This window comes from Apium graveolens, chromosome 8, assembly GCF_009905375.1.
Source record: "Apium graveolens cultivar Ventura chromosome 8, ASM990537v1, whole genome shotgun sequence".
Lineage (NCBI taxonomy): Eukaryota > Viridiplantae > Streptophyta > Magnoliopsida > Apiales > Apiaceae > Apium > Apium graveolens.
The window spans coordinates 156,634,648-156,650,080 of record NC_133654.1 but is presented as its reverse complement, the minus strand read 5'-3'; the positions used below and the strand labels follow the sequence as shown (position 1 = coordinate 156,650,080).

Sequence of the window (15,433 nt, the reverse complement as noted above, 5' to 3'; positions counted from 1 at the left end):
CTCCATTGGATCGACAATCTGATCCCCAATATGTAGTAAAACATCATCATATTATTGCTCTTGAACTTCAGGGTTCGGAGTCCCACTACCATATACGATAACGAACTACGCTTCTATCACGATATTTATAAGGGTTCCCAAAAGGGTTTTAACTGTCAGTACTATGTTAGGTAGTCTGACTATGAACTTGGCAAGAGTTCTTATTATCTTAGTGAAATTCTTATCTTAACGTCGCATCATCTCTGAGGTTTATAATGCTTAGCTCTGATACCATTTCTCTAACACCCCCGAATCCGGGGTAGGGGATCCGGGTTGTCACGAGTTCCATTTCCCTTAATAACACCCAATCTTAATAAACAACCAACTACTACATACTGTGACCCCACAATAAACACACACACCACAAGTTATAGTCTCAGAGATGAATACCAAAATAACACAAGTCATTTTATTCCACAATTATAAGTCATTACACCTCAAAAAGGGTTTCTGAATAAATTTACATTTCTTTGCCATTATTACAATTTATAATATACATAAGTCTGGTACATCAAAAGTTGAAATCCTAGCCTATTGGTAGTTCCTACCTCAGCTACAACGGCATCAACGCCTACAGGAAACTGTGGAACATTTCCTATCCGCTCGTCAATTGGGAGCTTGGTCATGTTCATCTCATCTATCTGTTGTTGTGTGATGAAAGAAGAAAGCAAGGGTGAGCAACAAGCCCACCAAAATAACATGTATTGTAATTAACAATATATGAGCCTTCTCATAGTACTCATGAAAGTCTTGGTCAAGCATATATGAACCAAGTTTGATATCTTAATGCGACGAAGTCACAAAATATTCAGTATATATACATATATACTTTTAAAAACCTTTGAAATCCTCTGACATGTATATTATACACAGAGTTCTAGTTTATAACTGTATAAAAATATCGTTGCAAGGTGATCTCATATATCTAACCTTGTCGCAACGTTTTTGTGAAAATCTTTGTCATGCATAAGATAATCATTTACTAAATATAAGTTGAAAAGATGAAGTTACAAGATACTCTAATATACTTATATCTTTTTTTCCGAATACTACTTGAACTACCACCATTTAAGGTATAAATAGTTCATCCCATAGATGAAGCTACAAGACAAAACTTGTATAGAATCAATCTTTGAAATATCATCAAAATGAAATAAAGTTATGAGATACTTCATTTGATGAAAACATCATTTTGAAAACTCGACCCTGCCAACACTCAACAATCGCCCAGCCGTAGCCTTTCTATCAAAGTGCTCTGGGTAGTTGCAGAAATATCCAACTAGATGATGAACTCATTACGGGAGTTTGCTGCGCCAGGAAGACCACTCACGATGATCAGTCACAGTAGTGCAACCCCACCATTTTCTACATGTAGAGGAGAACAGTCGGATTTACTTGTCGACCGAATGCTGAACTTCCGGGCCATTTGGGCCAATATAATAAGGTTGGGTCGGTGCCACTCGACCACTTACACTACTCCTAGTTTAGATGAAATCCATGACTCTGAAACGTAAAGCTCGTCCCCCCTTTCCCCAAGTAGAAACTTGTTGACACGGCTCCACCAAGAAGTCGTATCTAGTTGGAAAAGGAAAACTCACCGATATTTCCCAGGCGATGCCTGTTAATGGATTAACTTATTTCAAGAATTTTACTTACCGGGTATTGGGTAAGTAATCAAAAACTCTTTTATCAAAACAGCAAACTTGTTGCGAATATAAAAATACATCACGGAGCCGGATACCTCAGATTTTTGAGCGAGTATTTAAATCTCCTTCGAAAGGAAGATCTTAAATTTGAAAACGAGTTTCGGGATCCGCTCTAACTTTCCAAAAATAGTTTTGATAAAGTTTGAAAATAATCTCTAGAAATATTTAAAGTAAGAATGATTTGATAATATCAATCATTTTCCGAATACTTGGCGAATATTGACACATTATTCTTTAAGAAAGTAAAGAATATTATTTAATAAAATAAGCGGAGTCATAAGTCCTCGAATGAATATTCAAACTAATATTCATTAAATAAATAAGCGGAGTCATAAGTCCTCGAATGAATACTCAGACTAATATTCATTAAATAAAATAAGCGGAGTCATAAGTCCTCGAATGAATATTCAGACTAATATTCATTAAATAAAATAAGCGGAGTCATAAGTCCTCGAATGAATATTCAGACTAATATTCATTTATTAATAGAAATAAAATAAGTTTCATAACTAGAAACTCTATTCAATAATTAAACTAGTCTTTGATCACAATAGGAATCTTAAATGAATATTTAAAAAAATAGTATTCACTTATAATATAAAACTATCGAATAAACATTATTCGATTAATAGTTTTGCAAACTATTTATATATATATATATGTATATAATATACTACGGAACATCGCCTTCCGGTTTAGAAAAATGTTCAACTCTGGGTCCCCTATACTAAGGGTATACGCAAGTAATGCCTATCTCTAGCATAGGAAATGAAATATCAAGATTATGAAACAGGCATGCATATATATCATATCAACATGCTCCAATATATCACAAGGCTTGCTAATAATAACCATGCACTTATCTCAAGATAATACATCAATATATTTACATCACAATGACAGTATAACGGGTAGAAAACTTGCCTGAGTGTTCCAGGGTAGACTTAAGCTTAGAGTGGGTCCGGTAACCTATGAACAACAACATAAGCCGGAATTAGACCACGGTCACTTAAGAAACTAGTCAAAACTCACCCATACCCTAACGGTCACTTACGGTCGCTTATATGCTTAACGATTTGCATTAATCGCTCGCGTACCCTCGGCTCCACTAATTTTAATAAATTAACCGTTACGAATTTTAAGGAGACTCTTTTGGGAATACTTTACCAACTTCCTAATCCACCTTACATATTTTTTTCATTATCCAATTAGTCTTTTAAGGGCCTTAAACAAGGTTTTAAAGTAAAGTAAGGGGTAATGGTTCACTCACGAAACGCCGTTACTTAAAATGGTCGTTTCTCCTAAACCGTACATCGGATCTAAGCGAACCACATATCAAAATGAATCTTACAAAATGATCTAGCTAAAAATGGCAAATTTCAGAATCTTAAAGTGAGTTCACAGGTCCTAAAGTTAATCATAGAAACAGTTAAGGAAAATTGGGCATTATGACGGCGATGTTTACGCGATTCCCAAAATAATTACTACTCTAAATCCTCATCAATTCACTCCCATCCTCCAAAAATTAATAACACCAAAAATACAAATTAAACCACTAAAAAATCAGTCCACATTCCAAGGTTTTACCAACTCATTCAATCACTAAAAATTCACCATTCAAAATCAATACAACTTCACAAAAATCACTACTAAGTGTGGATCTAACTATACATTTACCAATTCATCTAAAAACTCAAACAATCAAGCTTAGTACTAAAGGTCAAGAAGTTTTTTACCTTGATTTGTGAGTGAAAAGTTTCTAGGGAGCCTTAAAATCTTGTTCCATCCTTATACAAGCTTGGATCTCACAAACAATCAAGAAAACACAAAGTTAGATTTTGAAGTTTCTAAAAGTCCTATTTAAAGAACTGTAAAAATGAAGGTCTTACCATGATTATTTAGACAAGAATTATGAACAAGAGTTGTAGGTCATCTCAATACCTTTCCAACGAGCTATAGAAAACAATATTTGAGTGAGTATTGAAGGAGATATGGCAGTTTGACATTTCTGATATCATTTTGGCCGAGAGCAAAATGATGAAATGAAAAGAATAAAAAAGCTTCTTTGATTTCCTTGCATAAATATCTTCTCTCTTGATGACATCATCCATCATGCATCACTTTCTTGCCATGTGTCAATCCCTTGTGGTTTGATGATGACATAATCCTTGGCTTCTTGTACAAGCTTGTCTCTTGGTCGCTTATTTGTTTTACGGTTCGCTTAACTCTCGTTCTCGTTAATAGTTTGAGGGATCATATCCAGGATCTTAATACTTGGGCTTCCCTGAACCTTTATTAATATATTATATTCCTTTAATGATCCTCTGCTATAATCCTTAAATAAAAATCCTTTTAATCATGTTACCTTATACTCAATTTTTTTAGTATCTGGTGGATTTTCGGGAAAAAATCAAAGTGTCCGGATTCGAATTCTGACGACCTTTACATACACTCATTTACTTTATGGAATACTAATACGATCTCAGAATTTCCATAATAGTACTCCTATATAGTGTGGTCTGATAATTTTCCTTAATCAGTATAGACAGAAAGAAATTACTAATTATCAGGGTTTTAAAAATTTCCAAAAATTGGGGTTATTACATTGCAACTAAAGTGGATTCCCTGGACACAAGACTAAAAGCAGTAGAAGCCTCTCTCACAGCTATTCATCTACATCAAGCACAACAAACTCAGTTGCTTTAAAAGCTGGTGGCTGCACAAATTTCTACCTCCACTCTACTTGATCATAACAAAAAGGGGGAGACAACCATCACAGTTAGTCAAGGAGGGCAAACCACTGAGAGGAGCATGTGTTAAATGTTCAAATCAGCCAAGTAATAGTTCCAGAAATTACATTACCAAAGCCACTAGTATTGGACAATATTGAAGCAGATCCAGATAGCAGTTGCTAAGCTGGATTCTAAGTCAAATCTCAAGGAGCTTGATATTGCAGCTGTTGAAAAGGAATTGGATGACAAGTGGAGGAAAATAGATGAAGAAATTCAGAAGAAATTTGGTCAGATACAAAAACCAGACAAGATCTTTCATCACCACTCTCAAGTCAAGCGTATCTCTGTGAATGAAATGAGTCTAGGTAGCTTAGAAAAAGGCCAACCTTCATGTATAAAGTCTCCAAAGGCCAACCTGGTTTTGAAGCCTAAGAAAAACTATCCAAAGTCATCAGACAAAAATCCTGTGGATCTTATGTTTGAGACTCCAAGGCCAGATGAAAAGAAGCTGTTGGCAAGGTCAATTGCATTCTTCAAAGATCCAACTGATTCAGTGCTAAAAAGAAGAATTTCCAAGATCTACAGAAATGGTAAGGAAATCTGTGTGGTGGCTGGACACCCTCAGTTTGTAGAAGCCAAGAAGGAAGAAAAGGAAAGAAGCAAGTAAGAAAAGAAGTAGGCTGCTCTAGATGCTAAGAAGCTCGAACAAAAGAAGAAGCAAGCTGCTATCTTGGAAAAACTTCAAGATGTGAAAACTACAACTGAGGTTTCTGAGAAACCACCTCTGATTACTGAAGCTCAAGATCAGAAAATGCTCAGTGAACCTCAACAGACAAAGAAAGCAAGATACAAGCAAAGAATCAAGAGAAAATTGGACTTCGGTGATGAGGAATTGGAAGACTACATTCCCAAACAGTCTACAACCTCAACTCAAACATCCAAGCCCTCAGTGGTACATGAGGAATTAACGGTGGATCCAACAAAGAATTTTCATATTAAGCCTATAATTCCCAAGGATGAGCCAATAGACTGGGAAAGTTTGCCAATTCCTGAACTCAATTTACCTATCTTCAACAAGCCAATGAGAACAAAGTCTAGAGAAATCAAGAAGGTCAAGCTTGTGAGTTTCAGAACCAAAATCCTAGCCAAACCAATAGTCAACAATGGAGATCTTCTATACATCTGTGACATCAAATAATTTTTAGAGATTAATCTCTACATGGATGAACTAGAAGAAGTGAGAGCAATTGATGCTCACAGAAATCTCCCTGAAAGACTGTGTACAGGTACAAGGGAGGGAAAGAAATCACATGGCCTCTTCACAGGATTATTCAAGAAAACTGCTCTGTACTGATAAAGATCTACTCATCTTTCAAGAAAAACTTTGGATTTAATATGACTGCAAGGAGATTAGTCCTAAAGAAGATTAAAGATCTAAGGAGTAATAAAGCCAAAGATGCACTCCCAAAGACTCTATCAATTGCCTTCACAGGAAATAGAGTGCATTTGAGGCCTTATTGGCTGATGGAATTCATGGATGACAAGGGTGTTAGAAGATTCTTCAGACTGGATGACCAATTGAGTATCTCTAGCAATGAGACTCTATTGGAAATGCAAGAAAAACTGGATCTGTCAGATGCTGAAGAACTTGAATTCCACAGACAACTCCAAAGTCAAATAGAAGATAATAACCAAAAGCTTGGGAAGAAATCCAGACAATCAAGGAAATAGAAATCATCTGCTCAGACTAGAGGAGCACCTTGATAATGATTGTGAGAACTCTTTGCACACTTTGCTTTGTTCAATTTTCAATAAATTTGTAGCACTTATTAATTTTACCTACTATATTTCAATCTGTAGATTTAGGTTGTTTTGTTTTTATCAAGTTTCTCTTAATTTATGGCTACAATTCCCGTAGTCATAAATTGGGGGAGATTGTTAGGAATATGTTGTGAACTTGATGATAAGTTAAACAAAACACCTTAGTAGATTTAACTTAGTGAATTTTGTAGCTCTCGACGGATGTTCTAATATAGTCCCGACGGATGAACTTTATAGTTCCGACGGATGACAATTGAACATCCATTGAGAGTGTAGCTAATGTAACAATAAGTATTGTAGCACAATTCTGTAAACAACATGTTTTAGTTGAGTAGATGATGTAGGATTCTGTAAATCATGATGACTACTAGATTGATGTACAGAATAGGTTGGCTAACTGTAAATATAAGATGCCTTATAATTTTGTACAAGTGAAATAGAGTCAAGTGACAGAAAGACTCCCAACGGATAATCTACAAAGACTCCCGACGGATGATCACCAAAGTTCCCAACAGATAATCAACAAGACTCCCGACGGATGACCAACATAGTCCTGATGGATGATCATATTCAAAATAGCTGTTGATAGTGACAACATAGTCACATGCGTCGAATGTTTGTAAAAGGAATGTGGCAACCTGTTAAGCAGGATTTTGAGAACAAAGAAGCATTACCATTTCCATGCAAATGTGAAGATATTCAAAGATGCTGGATAAAGTAATGTAGAAGCATGATATTAGACTAGATTTATTTTATTTTATTATCTTGTCTTACTATCATCTAACTTGGTGATATATAAACCAAGTATAGCAAGTAGAATAACTAACCAAGCAAGCACATTTTTCAGAGAGATAAATAAAGCTGTACTTGTTAAGAATTTCTTTGTAGTTTGTTTGTTCACTTGTAAAGAAGCTGTGTGCTATTCAAAGCATCACAGAGTTCTCTATCTAATATATATATATATATATATATATATATCTGGTGGATACTTTCAAATCCATCGGAAAGTTTTAAAGATTGTGTTTTATTACTTAGTGTTTTGATTTCTATTATTATTATTTCATTCCACATTACTGCAAATCAAACACTGTTATATATATATATATATATTGAGTTAGAACATTTTTAAAATCTTAAAAAGAAGCCAGAATTACATTCAACCCCCCTTCTGTAATTTTTGTTGTATTATTAGGGAATAACAGAATCCTTGTTTTTATTATAGCAGTGTTTGGCACTTTATTTATACATGTAAAGAGTATCACAGTTTGTATTATGATTTTTATAAACTGAAACCCTCTTTAGTTAAAACAAATCTTTTTCTGCATGTATAAATACTGATAGTAAGAACGTTAACATAAATTTTGATATGAAGTCTTCTATTGCATATGTTTACAAACTTAAAAAGCCAAAGGATCCAAGCAAGTCCGGGTCCTTAAAAACACTAACTGATTCAAATTACTGATTGCAGGGTGACAGAAGGAATGCTCTAGTCTTGGACAGTGGATGCTCAGGACATATGACTTGTTATAAATCCCTGTTATAAGAATTTGAGGAAAAGGTTGTCCCAAGCATTTCTTGAGGAGATGGAAACTTAGGAAAAATCTTGGGATAGGGCAAAATCAAAGTGGGAAATGTCATCATTGAAAATGTAGCTCTAGTTGCAGAACTCAAGCATAATCTGATCAGTGTGAGTCAAATCTGTGACAGAGGTTACCATGTCAATTTTTATAAGGAGAATTTTGAAATTGTCAGTAAGTTTGATGGCAAGATCACATTGACTGGTGTGAGATATGGTAGTTTATATGAAGCCAGGGTCTCCACAAGTATTGATAATTCAGAAGTTTGTCTACTTAGTAGAGCATCTGTGGAAGAGAGTTGGGAATGGCATAAAAGACTTTCTCACCTCAACTTCAACAATATCTATGAACTTGTGAGGAAAGATCTTGTAAGAGGATTTCCAAATACAGTGGTTACTCCTGATGGCTTATGTGATTCATGCCAGAAAGCCAAACAAAGGAAGACATCTTTCAAGAGTAAAACTGAAACCTCAATTCTTGAACCATATGATCTACTTCATGTTGATCTCTTTGGTCCAGTGAATGTTATGTCTATTACTAAGAAGAGGTATGCACTTGTAATTGTTGATGAATATACAAGATACACATGAGTGTACTTTATGCATACCAAGGATGAAACTCCATCCATTCTTCTTGATCATGTGAGGGGGCTAGAAAAAGGATCAACATACAAATTGAAGATCATCATAAGTGATAATGGAATTGAATTCAAGAATAGCTCTATGAAAGAGTTCTGCAAACTCAAGGGGATAAAATAAGAGTTTTCTGCTCCTGGAACTCCACAACAAAATGAAGTTGTTGAAAGAAAGAATAGAACTCTGATAGAAGCTGCAAGAACCATGCTAGAAGAAGCAAGATTTCCTACCTACTTCTGGGCTGAGGCTGTGCAAACTGCTTGCTTTACACAAAATACAACATTGATCAACAAGCATGGAAAGACACCATTTGAGATGGTGAAAGGGAAGAAGCCAAATTTGAAATACTTTCATATATTTGGTTGTAAGTGTTTTGTTCTCAAAACTCATCCGGAGCAGCTTACCAAGTTTGACTTAAAAGCTGATGGAGGAATCTTTGTGGGATATCTATTGTCTACAAAAGCCTTCAGAGTTTACAATCTGAGAACAAGAACAGTCATAAAGTCTATACATGTATCTTTTGATGACAAGAAGATAACAGGTCTAGAAGATGCAGATGACCATGACAAGTTGAGATTTGAAAATGAAGTACCTTATGCTGAACTCTTAATCCTAACTCTGATTCGGTAAATCCTGATATCACTCAAAGCTCTAAGGTTCCACAAAATAGTGGAAACACTTCTAACATAGAAGCATATATTGAGGGGGAGCAAAATGACACAAATCCAGAGACTACAATAAGTGATTCAACTCAAGAAACATCAGTAGAAAGATCATCAGACTCATCTTCCTCAAACTCTGATGAGTCAAATACTGATAACAATGGGGACATTGATTCAGGGGGAGATTCAAGAAACAATAGTGGTACTACTCAAGGGAATAACAGAGAATTCATGGATCAAGGGGGAGGTTCCTCTTCTAGGAGTCAACTTCCATCTGCAAAAAAATGGTCTAAGTCACACACCTGACTTAATCATTGGTAACCCTGACAGTGGTGTAAGAACAAGAAAAGAAACTCAAAATGAATTTCTCTACCATTCTTTTCTATCTCAAACTGAACCTAAAAAGGTTGAAAAAGTTCTGCAAGATGTTGACTGGGTCACATCAATGCAAGAGGAACTCAATGAGTCTGAAAGGAATAAAGTCTGGACTCTTGTGCCAAGACCAAAGAACAGATCTGTAGTTGGCACAAAGTGGGTGTTCAGAAACAAAACTGATAGTAAGGGCATTGTTATAAGGAACAAAGCAAGACTGGTTACAAAGGGTTACTTACAACAAGAAGGAATTAATTATGATGAGACATTTGCTCCAGTTGCAAGGTTAGAGGCAATAAGAATCTTTCTCGCCTATGCTGCTCACAAGAAGTTTAAATTATTCCAAATGGATATGAAGAGTGCATTCTTAAATGGAGAACTCGAAGAGGAAGTTTATGTTGAACAACCTCCAGGGTTCATTGATCCAAAGTATCCAGATTATGTCTACTTACTGGATAAAGCACTCTATGGATTGAAGCAAACTTCAAGGGCCTGGTATGAAATACTTACCTTATTTCTGCTAGAGAGTGGTTTCACAAGAGTCTAGGTATCAAATGAGTATGATGGGAGAATTGAGTTACTTTATGGGGTTACAAGTCAAATAGACTGATGAAGGAATCTTCATAAATCAATCCAAATACACCAGAAACTTAGTCAAAAGATTTGGAATGCAAGACTGCTCAACTACATCAACTCCTATGGCCACTGCAACCAAGTCAGATTTAAATACTGGTTCTTCAGTAAATATAACTAACTATAGAGGTATGATTGGCTCACTCCTATATCTGACTGCTAGTAGACCTGATATCATGTATGATACTTGTCTCTGTGCAAGGTTCCAAGATGACCCTAGAGAACCTCATCTATTAGCTGTGAAAATAATTTTCTAGTATCTCAAAGGCACCATGAATCTAGGATTATGGTATCCTAGAGATTCAGACTTTAAGCTAATTGGGTATTCAGATGCTGATTTTGTAGGATGCAAAATAGACAGGAAAAGCACTTCTGGAAGCTGCCAATTTCTTGGAGGAAGATTGGTTTCTTGATACAGCAAGAAACAAAAGTCAATTTCCACTTCAACCGCAGAAGCATAATACATTGCTGTAGGAAGTTGTTGTACTCAGATTCTATGGATGAAGAATCAGTTTCTGGATTATGGGTTAGACTATTCTTCTATTCCTATATATTATGATAATTAAAGTGCTATTACAATGACAGGAAATCCAATACAACATTCAATGACTGAGCACATCAGTATCAAATACCATTTCATAAGGGAACATGTGGAAGCTGGTACAATAGAATTGGTCTTTGTTCCAACAGATTAGCAAGTAGCAGATATATTTACCAAGCCTCTGTGAAGCTACATTCACAAGATTGGTGAATGAATTGGGAATGATTTCAGGACAGTTCTCAAACTCTGATAATTAAGTCTGCTGATATTCTCGAAGCATGGTATCTTATTATTTGTCAGTACTTGTTAGATACTCATTCTTATGATAAATGTTTGATACCATGATAACATGCAAATTGTGCTAAATGATCTTATGTGTTAAATGTTAAATCAGTAATCCATGCTAAATATCAGATATTTTTCATAGTGCATATGAATAAAATAATCTCTGTTTGAGTTTAGATGATCACTATAGTATAGATTGAGCACTACAAGAAGTAATTGTTGTTAAAGAAGGAAATTTAAGGAAGACTTAATTCTTGATCATTCAGAATTATAATCTTTGAGTGTTGCTTACCATTCAAAATCCTTTTGAAACTTTCTTTTTCTCATCAAGAAAGGTGTCCACACTCAATCTCAAATTTCATATATCTTATATCTTAAATTTCTTCTTACAACTAAAACACTTGAATTCTTTTCTCAAATATTGCCAAAAATCAAGTGTTATAATTCTTGAATTATGTTCACCACTCAGAAACAACATCAAGTTGGTTAGAGACTACTTGCTGAGGTAGATCTTGATGATACTAACAGAGACACAGAGGTTTCATCGGTCTTTACTGAAGACTCTGTGATAGCTTTCATTAAAAACATTTAAGTGTTAGTTCTTTGCAAGAAGAACAAAGGTTTGAGATCATGGTACATGCGTTGACAGTGACAACACAGTCATATGCGTTGGATGTTTGCAAATGGAATGTGGCATCCTAATTGCAAGTGTTAGAGAACAAAGAAGCATTACCATTTTCATGCAAATGAGAAGACAGTCAAAGTGCTGGAAAGAGTAGTGAAGCAGCATGATTTTAAACTAGATACATTTTGTTTTATTTTCTTGTCTTATTATCATGTAACTTGGTGATATATAAACCAAGTGTAGCAAATAGAAAAAATAACTAAGAAAGCTTATTTTTCAAGAGAAATAGATAAGGCTGTATCTGCTAAGAATTTCTCTGTAAGTTTGATTGTTCACTTGGAAGCAGCTGTGTGCTATTCAAAGCAGCACAGGGTTCTCAATTTGATATATATATATATATATATATATATATATATATATATCTGGTGGATACATTCAAATCCACCGGAAAGTTTTAAAGCTTTGTGTTTTACTACTTATTATTTTGATTTCTATTATTCTTCTATTATGCATTACTGCAAATCAAACACTATTATATATTAAGTTAGAACATTCTTGAAATTTAAAAAGAAGCCAAAATTACATTCAACCCCCTTCTGTAATTCTTGTTGTATTTTTTAGGAATAATAGTTTGAGATCATGGTACATGACAGTAACCTGATCAAATCCTCTCCCATTCAAATGGAGGTTCTCATTATTGATGAACAATAAATGTCATAACCACAGGTATCTACTGTGAACCTATTAGTGAATTCACAAGGTATAAATATTGGTGTTACTTTATCAGCATTTATTATAAATACTGATTTAGTTCTTTCAGCATTTATAGTATGCTTTTCATGATATAAATCATGTTGACATGATTACATCTAGACCTTCGTTAAGGACTACCTCTAGTTGTATGCTCACATATCACCCTTCTTTAGCCACCTCTTATTTCTGTATGACAATCTTTCTGAGCCTTTTTCTGTGAGATGTGTGAAAAGATTGAGAGAAAAACATAATTAAAGAGAGGCAGGATCCTTCCTGGAAAAATGAGAGGTAGATAAGAGATAAGATTTAGTAATCCTTGTGAGGAAGCTCTAACTATTAAAAGTCATGAGATGTGTGGTGTGAGGAGTAGTGAGACTACTTTAAAATAATAGAGAGATTAAGTTTTATTTGCTATATGTTTGCAGATGCTCAGAGACTAAAGGAACAGATGTTGAACAATAGTTTGTTGAATCTCAGGAAAACTCTGATGTATCAAAGGCTATTGATCTCCCTGCAGGTCTAAGTACTGATACTTTCTTGCAGTCCATACATTCTACTATTCAACCACGTGAGATAATCCTTGTTTTTGTTGAAAATTAGTCCATCCATTCTTCTTTTCCATCACTTGAAAAAATCCTTGTTGTTGCTTTTGAGTGGCATTTATGACACTTTATTACACTCCGTAAAGCTTTGAATTGGTGTATTTGTACTCAAGTTGGTGTTTAATGTGTTTTCTAGTATTTTTGCATTTTCAGGCATTCTCCAAGTAATCAGGTGAATTAGCATGGTTTTAGTGCTAATTGGGTGTTAGGATGGTGTTGGAATAAAAGCTCAGAGAAAACCAACTCAAATCAGCAAGGAAAAGAAGAAGTCAGAATTTTAACCAAGGAGTCACCGCGCCCGCGCCCAAAGATCAAAAACTCAGCGCGCCCATGCTAGTAAAGCGCGCGGCCGCGCCAGGTTGGGATAGCAGAATTTTGTTTCTAATAGGATTTTGAGAGTTTGAAATCCTGGTCAATTCTACAGGATATATATATAAAGATGTTTTGTAAAAGGAGAGACGTATAAAAGCTAAGGAAAAGGAGTAAAGAAGACCGAAGAGCACAATTCAACCAAAGCGAAGAAGATCTAGTTTATTCTTATGATTTTTTGTTTAAGTTGTAATGTTGGATGCTAGTTTTCTTTTTCTTGAACCTTTACTTGTGTTTCGTACTTGGTTTATTAAGTATAAAGACTACGTTTATTATACCATGCTTTCATCGGAACCCATGTTGATAATGAGTCCGATCATGGGCTAATCGTTATCATGGGGTTCTAGCGGATTTATTTAAGGATTTCTTTAGTTGTTTTGTTTCGATGCCTTAGTGTGTGGTGATTGTATGATAACATAGTATTGGTTGTGCTTATTCGTTTTATGAGCATCGCGAACTTATAAGATAGTGTGTTAATTCTTAATGAAGCGAAAGTGAATTTAAGGATTTAGAACTTGCCATTCTAGCATAGATTCATGTGTTATTATTATGCATGATTCGTAGGTAATTTTAACCATATTACTTGCCCTATGTAATCACGATTGATAACTTGTGCATTAAACCGTTATGTTGTCAAATTCTATAGACATATAGGGTCTCAATATAATTGGTGTCTATTCAGCTTCTATCTCTTTTGTGGATGTCTGGTAGTATGGTATTCGTGCAATGAAAGATGGCGTTTATCAGTTTCGTGTTATCTGATTAGTGTCATCACCATTACATGCTAAGGTTAAGAACGAAAAGGCTATTGAATGAAGTATTTAATGAAGTTAGAATCACATGTTTATCTTATATATTAACTCAACCATTCTATTTCTCTTAGTTATAATTGTTAGCTTAAGTTTAGTTAAAAACAATCTCAAATTGTTAATCATCTTAGCATTGAATAATAACCATACCATTGTTGTATAGGTATATTGACCGAAATTACAAACTTGATTCTCTGTGGGAACGAACTAGAAGATATTCTATATTACTTGCGAACGCGTATACTTGCGTGAATTTTAGCGCGTGTTTAGCGACTAACATGTTTAGCGACTAACATGGACTATTCTCAGCCTAAGATCAATGATATTCAGTCGAGCATCATCAGACTAGCAATCTCGGCTAACACTTTTGAGATCAAGTCAAGCATGATTCAGATGATACAGAACTCAGTTCAGTTTGGGGGTTCTCCTACAGAAGACCCCAACATGCACATTAGGGATTTCATTGAGATATGTAACACTTTCAAGTTCAATGGTATGATTGAAGATGCTATCAAGCTGCGACTCTTCCCTTTCTCTATAAGAGATAAAGCAAAGTGCTGGTTACATTCTCTACCACTGGGGTCTATCACTACTTGGGAAGATGTTGCTCAAAAGTTTCTCACTAAATGCTTCCCTATGGCGAACACTGCTGCAATCAGGAATGCTCTTACTCAGTTTGCTCAGCAAACTGGAGAATCTCTGTGTGAGGCTTGTGATCGATATAAGGAGATGCTAAGGAAGTTCCCACACCATGACATGCCTGACTGGATGATTATAAACTGTTTCTACAATGGATTAAGGGCTACTTCTAGACCCATGCTCGATGCAGCATCAGGAGGAGCCTTGTGGGCTAAGAGCTACAATGAAGCTTATGAATTGATTGAACTGATGGCTGCTAATGAATACCGGAATCCTTCTCAGAGGCTAACTTAGGGTAAAGTAGCAGGAATTCTGGAGTTGGATGCAGCAACTGTGATAGCTGCCCAACTTAAGGCTTTGACGATGAAGGTGGACAATTTGGCTAATTATGGAGTTAATCAAATCTCTAGTGTTTGTGAGCTTTATGCTGGAGCACATGAAACTGAGCAGTGTGCTATTTCTAGCGAATCAGCTCAATTTATGAGCAACTTTCAGAGATCACAGCAACAAGCTCCAGCCACTTATCATCCAAACAACCGCAATCATCCTAATTTGAGCTGGAGCAACACTCAGAATGTGGTTCAACAGCCTTATCAGTAGTACCCAGCAAAGCAGTACAACCCCCTTGGTTTT

The 15,433-nt window shown here is 35.4% G+C and overlaps 1 non-coding gene across 1 annotated transcript; it reads right to left on the bottom strand.

Moving 5' to 3' along the window:
* Positions 1–14,812: 14,812 nt before the first annotated feature.
* LOC141681047 (small nucleolar RNA R71) lies at positions 14,813–14,919 on the bottom strand. Its single transcript, XR_012558489.1, has one exon. It is a non-coding gene; the product is annotated as a small nucleolar RNA R71 (small nucleolar RNA).
* Positions 14,920–15,433: the final 514 nt, after the last annotated feature.